General features: G+C 41.4%; 1 protein-coding gene across 2 annotated transcripts in view; it reads right to left on the bottom strand.

Annotated features, from left to right (window-relative positions):
- Positions 1-13,304, bottom strand: part of LOC140493406 (leucine-rich repeat-containing protein 2-like) — a 79,279-nt gene that overhangs the window by 21,909 nt on the left and 44,066 nt on the right. The window lies entirely within an intron of this gene.

Raw genomic sequence — 13,304 nt, 5'->3', positions numbered from 1 at the left:
TCACTGTACTTAGGGAATGTAACTACATTAAATCAAATCAACATTAATGTGGACAGCTGAACTGAAGTCAATATTTTATCAAAAGGAAATGAGAGCAGCCTGAAGACCCCCTGATTAGGTATGAAAAGGCCGAATCTCTTATTTTGATTTACAACTTCTTCAACTGCTGCAGACATGGAGTAGACAAACAAGTTGATATTTCAAGGAGCTGCTTTTAGTAGAGAGGTAGATAATCTGCTAGGGCTGCAGCACAGGCTAAGAACTCTGCTTCTCTCAAGAAGAAAACTTGCTGGATGACAATTGTAAAGGAAACCATAGCAGCCCATTTGGAAAATCATAATTTTTCAAGCAGAGTCAGCATGACTTCATGAAAGGGAAATCGTGTCTAATTTAATTGAGTTTTTCAGGAAGTCTCAACTATCAAGGAAAAGGGGAACCAGTTGATATGTTATATTTGGATTTTCAAGGTGTTCGACAAGTTAATTCACAAAAAGTAAAGTTATAGGCATCCATGATGTTGGAGTTAATGTATTGGCATGGATTGAAAATTGGCTAATGGGCAGGAACAGCAAGTGGGGACAAATGGTTTCTATTTCAGGTTGGCAATCTGTAGCCAGTTGGGTTCCACAGAGATCAGTCCTGGGGCCACACTGTTTATAATATGTATTAATCACTTGAAGGAAGTAGGCAAATATACTGAAGCCAAATTTGTAGACGGCACAAAAATAGGTGGAAAGGCAAATTATGAGAGGAATGTAAACATTTTACAGAGCGATGTTAATAGGTTGCATTAATAGTCAAGAAGTTCACAAATGGAGTATAATTTGGAACAATGTGAAGTTGTTCATTTTGGAAGGAAGAACAAAAGAAAGGGTATTATTTATATGCACAAAAACTGCAGAAAGCTGCAACACAAAGGGACTTTGTGCAAGGAGGTAGTCATGCATAAAACTTCATGCTAGCAACAGGCGCAGCAGGTAATCAGGAAGGCAAATGGACTGTTTGCCCCTTTTTGAAGGAGGTTGGGAAGTCTTACTGCAATTGTACAAGGTTTTGGTGAGACCACATCTGGAGTTCTGTGAGCAGTTCAGGAAAGATACTACTTCATTGGAAGTAGTTCAAAGAAGGTTCAATAGGCTGATCCCTTCTATGGAGGGATTGATTGTCTTATGAACAAAGGTCAAATAGGTTGGAACTCTACTCATTGGAGTTTAGAAGAATGAGAGGTGATCTCTTTGAAACATATAGGATTCTTAAGGGGCTTGACAGGGTAAAAGGTGAGAGGGTATTACCCCTCATGGGAGAGTCGAGGACCAAAGGGCTTGCTCTCAGAATAAACAGGCACCAATTTCAGACTGAGAAGAAGAGGAATTTCTTCACTCAGAGAGTTGTGAGACTTTGGAACTCCTTGCTATGGAGAGCTGTGGGGACAGAGACTTTGTGAACATTTGAAACTGAGACAGATAGATTGCTGATCATTAGGGGAATCAAAGGTTACAGGGAAAATACAGGAAGTTAGACAAGAGTAATGCTTTTGAATGGCAGAGCATGCTTGACGGTCCGAATGGTCTGTTCCTGTTCCTGTTTGCTATGGTTCTATGAACAATAGCAACTAAAAGGAAAATTCTGAACACCAAGGATAACTACAATATTCACTCGTTCTGATGGTTCAAAACAGCATCGAACTGTGGTCTCAGCTTAATTTCTTGAAACTGAACAAAATTCTAATGACTTTAAACTGCATTTTCCTTTCTTTTTTTATATAGGACACCAATACCCTTTAGCTTTATTGAAAACAACCAGTGCTGGAGATCACAGCAGGTCAGACAGCATTCATGGAGAGAAAATAAGCTAATGTTTTGAGTCTAGATGACTCTTCATCAGCTCTGAATTCAAGTGTGGAGGGAGTAGCATTCATGCTATAGTTTGGGGTGGGGTGTATGGAGGTAGTGAGTATAGGTTGCTGGTGGAGACAAAATATTGATAGTTCAGATTAAGTGGTCGGAATGTGAGAATGGCAGAACAACAGTGTGTCTCCTGCCAGACTTGAAAGGACAGCCAGTCACCCTGGGGTGGGGAGAGGGAGAAAGAATATGATAACAGAATGTAACAGACTAAAAGATAAGGGAAGAAATGGTTCACAATTTAAATATGAAAGGTTCAACATTGTGATGTGTCTGAAATTCATTAAGATAGGGGTGTTAGGGTATGAAGCTGAATCCTTTGCTGAATACAGGTAAAAACAATGACTGCAGATGCTGGAAACCAGATTCTGGATTAGTGATGCTGGAAGAGCACAGCAGTTCAGGCAGCATCCGAGGAGCAGTAAAATGGACGTTTCGGGCAAAAGCCCTTCATCAGGAATACAGCTTTGCTGAATACAGTACGTTCAGCCTCAGAGAGGGAAATGTCAGGAGGTGTGGTGAATGCATCGCAAGGGCTGGCTTTAGTGGGAGTGGCTTCAGGGAGACAGAAAGTGATGGCATCTGAGGGCTGGAGGGAAATGAGTGCTAAGGGATGGTCCGCAAGGATGGATTGGAGTCCTTAAATCGCTGGAGCTTGCGTGCCTTGATACGATGGACGAGGCGAAGGATGAAGTGAAACTTGGGACCAGTGCAGCTTTGAGCAAGGGTGAGTCGATGTTCCTGCAGAGTGGAGTCAAGTGTGCACATATGGTGTGCACGTGGTGTTGATCACGGATCACAGGATCCAGCGGGAATAGCAGTCCAAGAAATGTTGCACATCATGGAGATACTTGTAACCCTGGGTGGATTCGAAACATGAAAGGTGAAACTTGGGTTGAGATCCATGTGGTGTAAGTCTGAGTTGTTGGCAGTTGCTGAGGAAGGAAATTTAGCTATGAAAACAAGTTATGCCAAACACCTTGTCAAACACCAGCAGTGAAATGGACAACAACGAACATGTAGAGTACATGGTGAAAGATGCAACCAGAATTTACCTTCAAATTGTGAACCATTTCTTCCCTTATCTTTTAGCTTGTTACATTGTGTTATCGTGACCTCACTCCCCTCCTCCCAATGCTGGGGGACTGGCTGTCCTTTCAAGCCAGGAGACGCACCATTGTTCTGTCTTTCTCACATTCCGAACTTAATTTGAACCAGCAACATCTTTTCTCCACAGGCACCCTACACCCACTACCCCCACATTGCCCAGTCCCAAACTATAACATAAATGCTATCCCCTCCACCCTTTGCTAGCTATGATGAAGAGTCATCTAGACTGGAAACATTAGCTTGCTCTCTCTCCATGGATGCTGTCTGACCAATTGTGATTGCCAGCATTGATTGTTTTCAGTACAGATTCTAGCATCTGCAGTAATTTGCTCCTACTCTTTAACTTTATATTGAGTATGTGAGAGACAGTGCCCATGTAATTTCACAGATATGCTTGATATTTCATCTTTATTATTTTTCTCAGGGTTAGCAAGTAATAAATTTGCTCTGTTCTTCACTCAGAAATTTTGTAATCGGCTCTCATTTTTTTGTGAAAGTAGGTAACTCATTTAATTGGGAAAAGATACAACCACATACTAAAGAGAACTTAAATCTTTGGTGCAACCAACAGAGAGTTTAAAAAGAGCCAAGCTGATTTGCTTCTTTCCAACTTATCAGAACAAAACTAGGCTCTTAAAGCCTGGTATGGTTACCACAAGCTGAGGAAAGAATTGGTGTTCGGAAAATAAATTACTCCTTCAAAGTTAAGGAGTTTTGAGAAGATTTGTAGCTCAGGTTGAGGTTCTGGATGTAAGTTTGCTCGCTGAGCTGGAAGGTTCATTTTCAGACATTTCATCACCATACTAGGTAACATCATCAGTGAGCCTGTGGTGAAGCACTGGTGGTATAGCCAGTTTTTATTTATGTGCTTAGGTTTCCTTGGGTTTGTGATGTCATTTCCTATGGTTGTGTCATTTCCTGTTCTTTTTCTCTTTCCTTTCAAAGCTATTTTCAAAAACTAGGAACGGTCTATTTAGGTCTGAAATAATAACTAGCTAAGGTAGCCATATTTGATATCATGTGTTCATAGGTCAGGACAAGAAACTTGAAAAATGCTAGAGGTATTGTCCTTGAAAGATTTAAACGCTATGCACCTAGAGGTGGAGTTATGCCCAAAATCCAAGAAAATAATAAATCACAGAAAGATGACAAAAATTCTTTCATGATGGTGATTATGAGTAGGCTGTTTATTTAAAAATTCCATTATCTGATTTTAATAACTGCGATCCTTGTGAAGAAAATGTCATGGACTTTTAAAGTAATATGCAAAAGAAAATAGTGTGATATGGGAAAATACTTTTTCACTCAATGAGCATTTAAGCTATGGATTGCATTGCCTGGTGATGTGGTGTAGTCAAGTTTGTGTCTCCACCCTGGAGGCTTCCTGTCTCTATTCCTGATGAAGGGCTTTTGCCCAAAACATTGAATTTCCTGCTCCTCGGATGCTGCCTGACCTGCTGTGCTTTTCCAGCACCACTCTGATCTAAACCTCAGGTTCAATTGAAGCATTCAAGAGAGCATTTGATAATTATTTGGATAGGACGGTATGTAGGATATGGGGAACAGGCAAGGGATTGGCACTAGGTAATAGAACCAGTGCAGGCACAATGGGCTGAATTGCACCATAAAAATTCCTGTGATTCTGTATATTGTTTTAAAACAAGTTAAAAACTGCTGACTGAAAATGGTCACAACAAACCCCTGACCACAGATCAGCTAAGCCATGAAAACAATGTGAGAACCAAAGACTGACTGTGCTGAAAGAAACAGAAGGCTCTGAAACTTTGTCAGGTGTGAAAAACCCTTCATCTCCTATTTGGATTTAGATCTGCCTGATATATTTTGCATATTGGAAGTGAAAGACATTGCTAATGTTATAAGACATTGGAATACACAAATAAGCTGCTTTGTTACAGCAAGAAAGAAGGATTTGTGACTCAAACCAGCTGGAAAAGGCCTCTGTTAGGTTATCAAGAAGGCAATTACACAGTGACACTAGATAAAAAAGAAATATTGGGTCACTGACGACATAAGGAACAAATGAAATACGTGCTACTGTTGGAGCACATCAATTAAACAACTGTGGGCGAGGTTAAAGCCATATGCCTCATGGGCACTTTTCCTCCGGGTGCTCCGGTTTCCCCCACAGTCCAAATATGTGTGGGTTAGGTGAATTGGCCATGCTAAATTTCCTGTAGTGTTAGGTGAAGGGGTAAATGTAGGAGAATGGGTCTGGGTGGGTTGCTCTTTGGAGGGTCGGTGTGGACTTGTAGTGCCGAAGGGCCTGTTTCCACACTGTAAGAAATCTAAATCTAAATCTAAAAATTGTTATATCCCTTTCATGTTCCTTTTGAACAGGGCACTATCCCTTTTCAACTTTGTACCTCTGTACGCTTGGCCTCACATCTTTATTATCTTTCCCACAGTTCATATAAATAGTACCTTTCTTCTCTTCACTCAAGAAAACATTGTTTTATTGTTTCTGTGAACTAGTTAACTACGTTTTAATTGGGGTGAGGTACAGTATACCACATGCTAAAAAGAACATTAAAATTTCTGTTACAGCCAACTGACAAGGTTGAAACCAGGAGAGCCAATTCATCTCTGCTCACTTGGTTGCCACAATCGAGAGGTTGAAATTAAGGATGCTGAGACAGATAAATAAAAATTAGAACAGCAGAATTTAGAGAACCAGAAGTCCAACAGTAAAAAGAGGAAAGAAAATTTTCAGGCACAGGAAAGAAAGAGAGAGAGAGGAGGAGAAGTAAAGAAGAGTGAGAATTTCAGGAAAGAAAAATACAGAAAGAAAGGCAGAAAAACAAAAGACTAAAAGGAGATTAGATTGAAACTGTTCAAGATGATGGTGGGGGAATCCCAACATGTCCGTTGAAGAAATTGCCCTAATTCAGACTTAAGGGCTGAGATACTTAGGTTTACCCAGTCAATGAAGATTTTCAAGAAGAAGAGGTGGAAACCTTCCAAGTTTCTTTCAAATGGTTAATGGAATCAAAGTAGCCAGTCCCACACTGACACTGCTGTTGCTGTGTGAGCCAACAGGAAATACATAAAAAAATTATCCCTCTTACCTGATAAGAGTGCAAGCAACTATGAAGTGACAGTTAATGCCTCGGCACATCAGCATATAGTCTTGGAGCATCATTTGACCTTGACATCAGAAATCTTGAAGCCCACGGGGCAGCACGGTGACTCAGTGGTTAGCACTGTTGCCTCACAGCACCACGGACCCAAGTTTGATTCCAGCCTCGGCTGACTGTCTGCGTGGAGTTGCACATTCCCTCTGTGTCTGTGCGGGTTTCCTCTGGGTGCACTGGTTTCCTCCCACAGACCAAAGATGTGTGGGTTAGGTGAACAGGTTATGCTAAATTGCCCGTGGTGTTCAGGGATGTGTTGGTTTGGTGCATTAGTCAAGGGAAAGTTGAGTTAGGGTAGGGGAAGGGGTCTGGGTGGGTTGCCCTTCAGAGGGTTGGTGCAGATTTGTTGGGCCAACAGGCCTGTTTCCACACTGTAGGGATTCTGTGAAAAACCATGCCCTCAGTCATTGATGCAATATAAGAATAAAGGACCCAATTTGGGCATTAGAAATATTATTCAAATACTATTATGATAACAGCTAAATTATTTTTATTTTATTAATGCTGGTTCAGGCATAAATATTGCCTAGGAAATGAAGAAGGACTGCACTTTTTCTTCAAAATAGTCTTTTACTTTTGTAAACAACTGAGTGCCTTGTATGCATCATGTATTTAATGATTATACAAGTTGTTTACATGTTGAAAAGCTGGTTGAAAGATGAGTGAACCAAGTCAAAGAGTGATCGGTGATATTTGGCTCTCTACAGTTGCAGTCACTAACATGTGATGAACAAAGTAGATTAGCCGATGTGTGTGACACACAGCAATGGAAAATATTACACTGGCTTTGCTTAGTTAAAAATTACAACAGAACTTTTCAAGAACTGTAACTAATTAGCAAATGGAACAACTGTTTAAAAAGGTGCCAACATGCTTGAATTGTGTGATACTTTCCACAATTTCAGGAATTCAAAAAGCGTTCTTCAAGAAATAATCCACCATGAGTAATGTTACAGTCTGATATGGATGAACTAACATTACTGTTAATTCCATGTAATTGGAAATGTTGCTCTGTGATTTCTGAAGTACAAAGTGTATGACTAAGTCTTAACAGGAAATAGATATCATAGTGATTCAGATAGCTTAACGAGATAATTCCAACATGCTTTGATCACAGGCATAAGAAATAGTGGGAAATTCAACAGTAATTAAATTAAGAGATCAGTGAATACTGGAATGAAAGGATTATTGCATCTCTGGAGTTTAGATTTTGTTCTTAATGATATGATAAATAAAATAAATGATAAATTTTACATATGAGAGATTACAAATTAACATTGGTTAGTTTGTAAGTGGGATATTTCGAGATCAGAAATGCAGCATGAAGAGTAATAAAGCAAGATGGTACTACAAGGTTAACCTGTCATTGTGACATTTAAATGCTGCTGGCAGATTTAGCTAAAGGGGGAGAGATTATTGATTCTGTTATTAGTGAGCTGTAAGGCACAAATCAAAGGAATACAATGATAAAACTGAATCTATTACCAACTGAATAAACTACTCCTTTTCTGGCAATATTCTGTACTTATGCATAATAACCAGTACAAGTATTCAAAATAATATCTGACAACATCAAACTTCACGTTAATGTTTAAAGAAGTATTATTTGCATACTGAATAACTATCTCAGTTGAATATTTTTCAAACAAGAGCTAAAACATTTAGCAGTATTCTGATAGTGATGCAGAATAAGGTTGTGTATGGAGATCCAGTGAAGTAATATAATTCTATTAACTCTTAAATCGCTGTGACATTAGAATAAAAATGTTTATAAACACAGTTGCATAGCATTCATTTTTATTAACATTTCTAAAATAAATAAGTTAACAACATGGCTGCAAATAGAATAAAGGAAGTTCATGTTTTGCGTTTCTTGCGGTTGCGGGGGGGGCTGCTGGGAGTGGAGGTTGGGTTGGTGGGGGGTGTGGGCCTGGCGAGGGAGTCACAGGGGGAGTGGTCTTTTTGGAGCACTGATAGGGGAGGGGAGGGAGGTGTATCCCTGGTGGTGGGGTCCATTTGGAGGAGGGGGGTGTGGACCAGATGAGGGAGTCACGGAGGGAGTGGTCTTTTCAGAATGCTGATAGGGGAGGGGAGGGAAATATATCCCTGGTGGTGGGGTCCATTTTTTAAAAAACTGGTCGCCTCACTTTAGGAAAGATGTGGAAGCTTTGGAGAGGGTGCAGAGAAGATTTACCAGGATGTTGCCTGGAATGGAGAATAGGTCGTACGAGGATAGGCTGAGAGTTCTAGGCCTTTTCTCATTGGAATGGCAAAGGATGAGGGGTGACTTGATAGAGGTTTATAAGACGATCAGGGGAATAGTTAGAGTAGACAGTCAGAAACTTTTTCCCCGGGTACAACACAGAGTGTTACAAGGGGACATAAATTTAAGGTGAAGGGTGGAAGGTATAGGGGAGATGTCAGGGGTGGGTTCTTAACCCAGAGAGTGGTGGGGGCATGGAATGCGCTGCCCGTGGGAGTGGTAGAGTCAGAATCATTGGCGACCTTTAAGCGGCATTTGGATAGGTACATGGATGGGTGCTTAATCTAGGATAGAAGTTCGGCACAACATCGTGGGCCGAAGGGCCTGTTCTGTGCTGTATTGTTCTATGTTCTATGTTCTATGTTCTATGTTCTATGTTCATATTCATGGATTAAGTGTTTACACATTAATTTAAACAGTAATTTATAAGCTATTATTCTTTAAAAATGGAAAGGATTTGAAAAGACTAAAGGTCTGAGATATCACAGTTACTGAATATACCATATGAATCTCAACTGGATTGATCAGCTTTGACCCTTGATTTGTCATACATTAGTTCAGCTAAAACAGCTCCGTAGTGGCAGAGTTAGCTTCAGCATTCATGATTGACAAGCAGGAGGCTGGGAGAACACAGCAAGCCAGGCAGCATCAGATGGTGGAGAAGTCGACATTTTGGGTGTAAACCTTCTTCAGGACTCCATGAGGCAGGGAAGGAAAGCATTTGTAAGGGTTCCTGTTCATATTTCTATTTTAGATTAGATTAGATTAGATTACTTACAGTGCGGAAACAGGCCCTTCGGCCCAACAAGTCCACACCGCCCCGCCGAAGCGTAACCCACCCATACCCCTACATCTACATCTACCCCTTACCTAACACTAGGGGCAATTTACCATGGCCAATTCACCTGACCTGCACATCTTTGGACTGTGGGAGGAAACCGGAGCACCCGGAGGAAACCCACGCAGACACAGGGAGAATGTACAAACTCCACACAGTCAGTCGCCTGAGGCAGGAATTGAACCCAGGTCTCTGGTGCTGTGAGGCAGCAGTGCTAACCACTGTGCCACCGTGCCGCCCTCAATGCCACCGTGCCGCCCTCTGTGCCACCGTGCCGCCCTCACCATTTGATTCACCATGTCAAAAATATGCATTTTAATGATTGATGAAGGCAGAATATGGCTCAGATTCCTCCATTGGGCATTAGTTCACTGACACTCAGTACTAATTAAAACTTGAAGAAAGAACCACTCCATTCCAATAGCGCGCCCATGTACAGAAAGTAGTACAGTGCTGGTCTGAAGTAACAAATGAGCTCTGATATGACTGCTTGGAGTCAGGGGTGTGATCCACAGTCAGAACTCAGCAGCCAACCTAACTGAGTATGCTAGTACCACCACAGACTTTATCATTAAATGTGCAGAGGACGCATACCAAAGAAGATAATCCAAGTGTTCCCCAAATGGAAACCATGGATGAACCGGAAGATTCATTCCCTACCTAAATCCAGGTAGGAGGCATTCAAGTTGGATTACCCTGATCTACACAGAAAATCTACGTACAATCTTTGCAAAGCCATCAGGGATGCCAAGAGACAATACCAGACTAAACTGGAGGACCAGACTAACCTCACAAACACATGTCGACTGTGGAAAGATTTACATGATATACATTGAGTAGAGTTGCTGGTAACAATGCATCCCTCCCTGATGAACTCATTCTATGCTTGTTTTGAACAGGTCAGTGCAATGATGTAACCTGTCCAAATAGCCTCAGGTATACCTGTACCCATAGTCAATGCTGCAGATGTCACATGACCTTATTGAGCGTGAACCCCCAGAAAGTGATTGGCCCAGTTGGTCTTTGGCTGTGCTCTCAGCTACTGCATAGATCAGCTGGTAGGAGTATTTGCATACATCTTTAACCTCTCCATACTTTGATGTGAGGTTCCTACCTGCTTCAACAAGACTACGATCATCCTGGTTCCAAGGAAAAATTAGACAATATGCCTTAACGACTATTGTATGGTAGCCCTGACATCTATCATTATGAAGTGCTTCAAGAGGTTAGTAATTGCACACATCAACTCCAGGCTTTGATCCATTCCAATTTGCCTACCATTGCAACAGATCCATGGCAGACACTATCTCCCTGGCCATGTACTCATTCCTGGAACATCTGGATAACAAGGAGACCGTTATCAGACTGCTATGTATTGATTTTAGCCCCACCTTTAACACCATAATCCCAATCAAACTTATCTCCAAACTCCGAGACCTAGGGCTGTGCTCCCACATTGCAACTGCATCCTCAATTTCCTGACCGACAGACTGCAATCAGTAAGGATAGGTACAACACCTCCTCCATGATAATTCTCAACACTAGTGAACCACAAAGCTGCATATTCAGTCCCTTACTATGCTCTTTATATTCATGACTGTGTGGCCACAGAAAGCAACTGACCCAGTAGGTGTCTTCCGCTGTGCACTCAGATACTGCATGAGTTAGAAGACTCCAGTCACTTTCTACAGATCCACTGTCAATAAGACCAATTTGATGTCTTAGGCAGTGACTATGGGTACAGGTGCACCTGAAGCTATTTGGGTAGGTGACATCATTTCAGGTGGCACGGTGGCTCAGTGGTTAGCACTGCTGTCTCAGGTTCCCAGGTTTGATTCCAGCCTCAAGCGCTTGTCTGTGTGGAGTTTGCACGTTCTCCCTGCGTCTGCATGGGTTTCCTCCGGGTGCTCCGGTTTCCTCCCACAGTCCAAAGATGTGCAGGCCAGGTGAATTGGCCATGCTAAATTGCCCATAGTGTTAGATGCATTAGTCAGAGGGAAATGGGTCTGGGTGGGTTACTCTTCGGAGGGTCGGTGCGGACATGCTGGGCCGAAGGGCCTGTTTCCACACTGTAAAGAATCTAATCTAATCCAATTTCACTGACTTGCTGTTCAAAATGAGCATAGAATGCATTGTGTTCATCAGGGGGAATGCATTGTTGCCAGCAGTTCTACTCAACTTCACTTTGTAGCCAAATTATATCATGTAAGTTTTGCCACAGTCTGTGAATGTGTAGCCTAACTCCGTAGGGGTCAGATGTCAAACAACGACATTGCAGAGTATAGGACAGAGATAGACAGCTTAGCGGTCTGGTGTAAAAACAACAATCTCTCCATCAGTGTCAGCAAAGTGGAAGAGTTGCTCATTGACTTTAGGAAGCCAACAATGACTCTTACTAATTTTTATAGATGCACAATAGAAAACATCCTATCCAGATGCATCACTGGTATGTCATTTGCTGTGCCCAAGACCATAACTACAAAGAGGTGTGAATGCAGTCCAGTCCATCACAGAAACCAGCCTTCCTTCTATTGACTCCGTCTATAATTCACGTTGCCTTAGGACAGCAACAAACATAATCAAAGACCCCTCCCACCCTGGTTATACTCTCTTCCATCGGCCAACAGGTACAAAAATGTGAGAACACATACCAACAGATTCAAGAACAGCTTTTTCCCTGCTGTTATCAGACTTGTGAATGGACCTTTCATATATTAGAGTTGATCTTTCTCTGCAGCTACTTTGTAGTTTTAACACTATATTCTGCATTCTGTTCTGTTATTCTGACTTGCCTGGATAGCATACAAAATAACACTTTTCACTGTATCTTGATACATGTGACAATAATAAATCAAATCAAATCAAAAGTCTGATAAATGAGTCAGAAAAATCTGCCTGACATGTGGCTCAAGTAGCAATGTTTGCTACAAAGGGTTTATTCAATTTAAATTACCCATCACGAGGTATGCCATCTTGGAGTCACTAGAATATAAGGAGAACACGTTTATGTTCTGTAGGGCGGTGGTCCGAACCTTCCCTTGGTTTGACAAGCAGCAGAAATTCTCCTAAGTGGCACAGTGCACAATATAGTTCACCGTAAAATGTGCGAGGTGTTCCTAAGCTTCTGACTACTGTATGGACCTTAAACATTCATTCTAAACTTAACTCTGGTTGACTAGATTCACAGGCCTCTGGGAGAACTGCCAGATAAAGGAAGGTTAATTTGATTGAATAAGGACCTAAAAACCCTCCCACCTATCACCTGGATCTATTTCATAAAATCATAGAATCCCTACCGGGCTCAAAAAGGTCATTTGACCCAATCAGGTTCACACCAACCCTCTGAAGAATATCCCACACAGATCAACTCCCCTAGCTTTTCCCTATAATCCTGCATTTCACATGGCTAATTAACCTAGCCTATACATCTCAAAACACTATGGACAATTTAGCATGGCCAATCCACCTAATCTGCATATCTTTGGACTGTGGGAGCAAACTGGAACATAGACACAGGGCAAATGTGCAAACTTCACACAGATAACTTATCCTCTCCCCATGAACCTGATACTTCTGATTTTCCTCCAGTTGGTCTGAACTTCACTTGAAACCCTTCCAGTTGTTCCACTGAGGAACTACATTGCATAGCCTTTGTGGTGCAGTGGTAGTGTCTCTACCTCTGGGTGAAGAAACACTGGTTCAAGTCCCACTTGCTCCAAACGTGTGTTGCAACATCTCTGAACAGATTGATTAAAAAATTTCTAATCTGCATTGTGGAAGGCATAATGTTATGGAGGAAATGTAGATACATGTAGAGCACCGATTTAGGATTGGTTTAAGTGTCATGATTTGAAGTCATTCAAATTCCCAACCCCTTAAAATTGAATAAAATTGAACAGCTTTCATGTGGACTTAAAAAAAATTATTTTTCAGCGTGTACTAAATGCCAAGCTATCTGGTTTAATTTATAAATGAAACAAATCATCAAACATTTGTTTAGATTCCCCCAGGTGGATAATTATAGTAGGGGCCATTCT

This window comes from Chiloscyllium punctatum, chromosome 2 (genome assembly GCF_047496795.1).
Source record: "Chiloscyllium punctatum isolate Juve2018m chromosome 2, sChiPun1.3, whole genome shotgun sequence".
In the NCBI taxonomy this organism is placed as follows: domain Eukaryota; kingdom Metazoa; phylum Chordata; class Chondrichthyes; order Orectolobiformes; family Hemiscylliidae; genus Chiloscyllium; species Chiloscyllium punctatum.
Note: the sequence above shows the minus strand (reverse complement) of the source record. Positions and strands in the feature narration are given on the sequence as shown.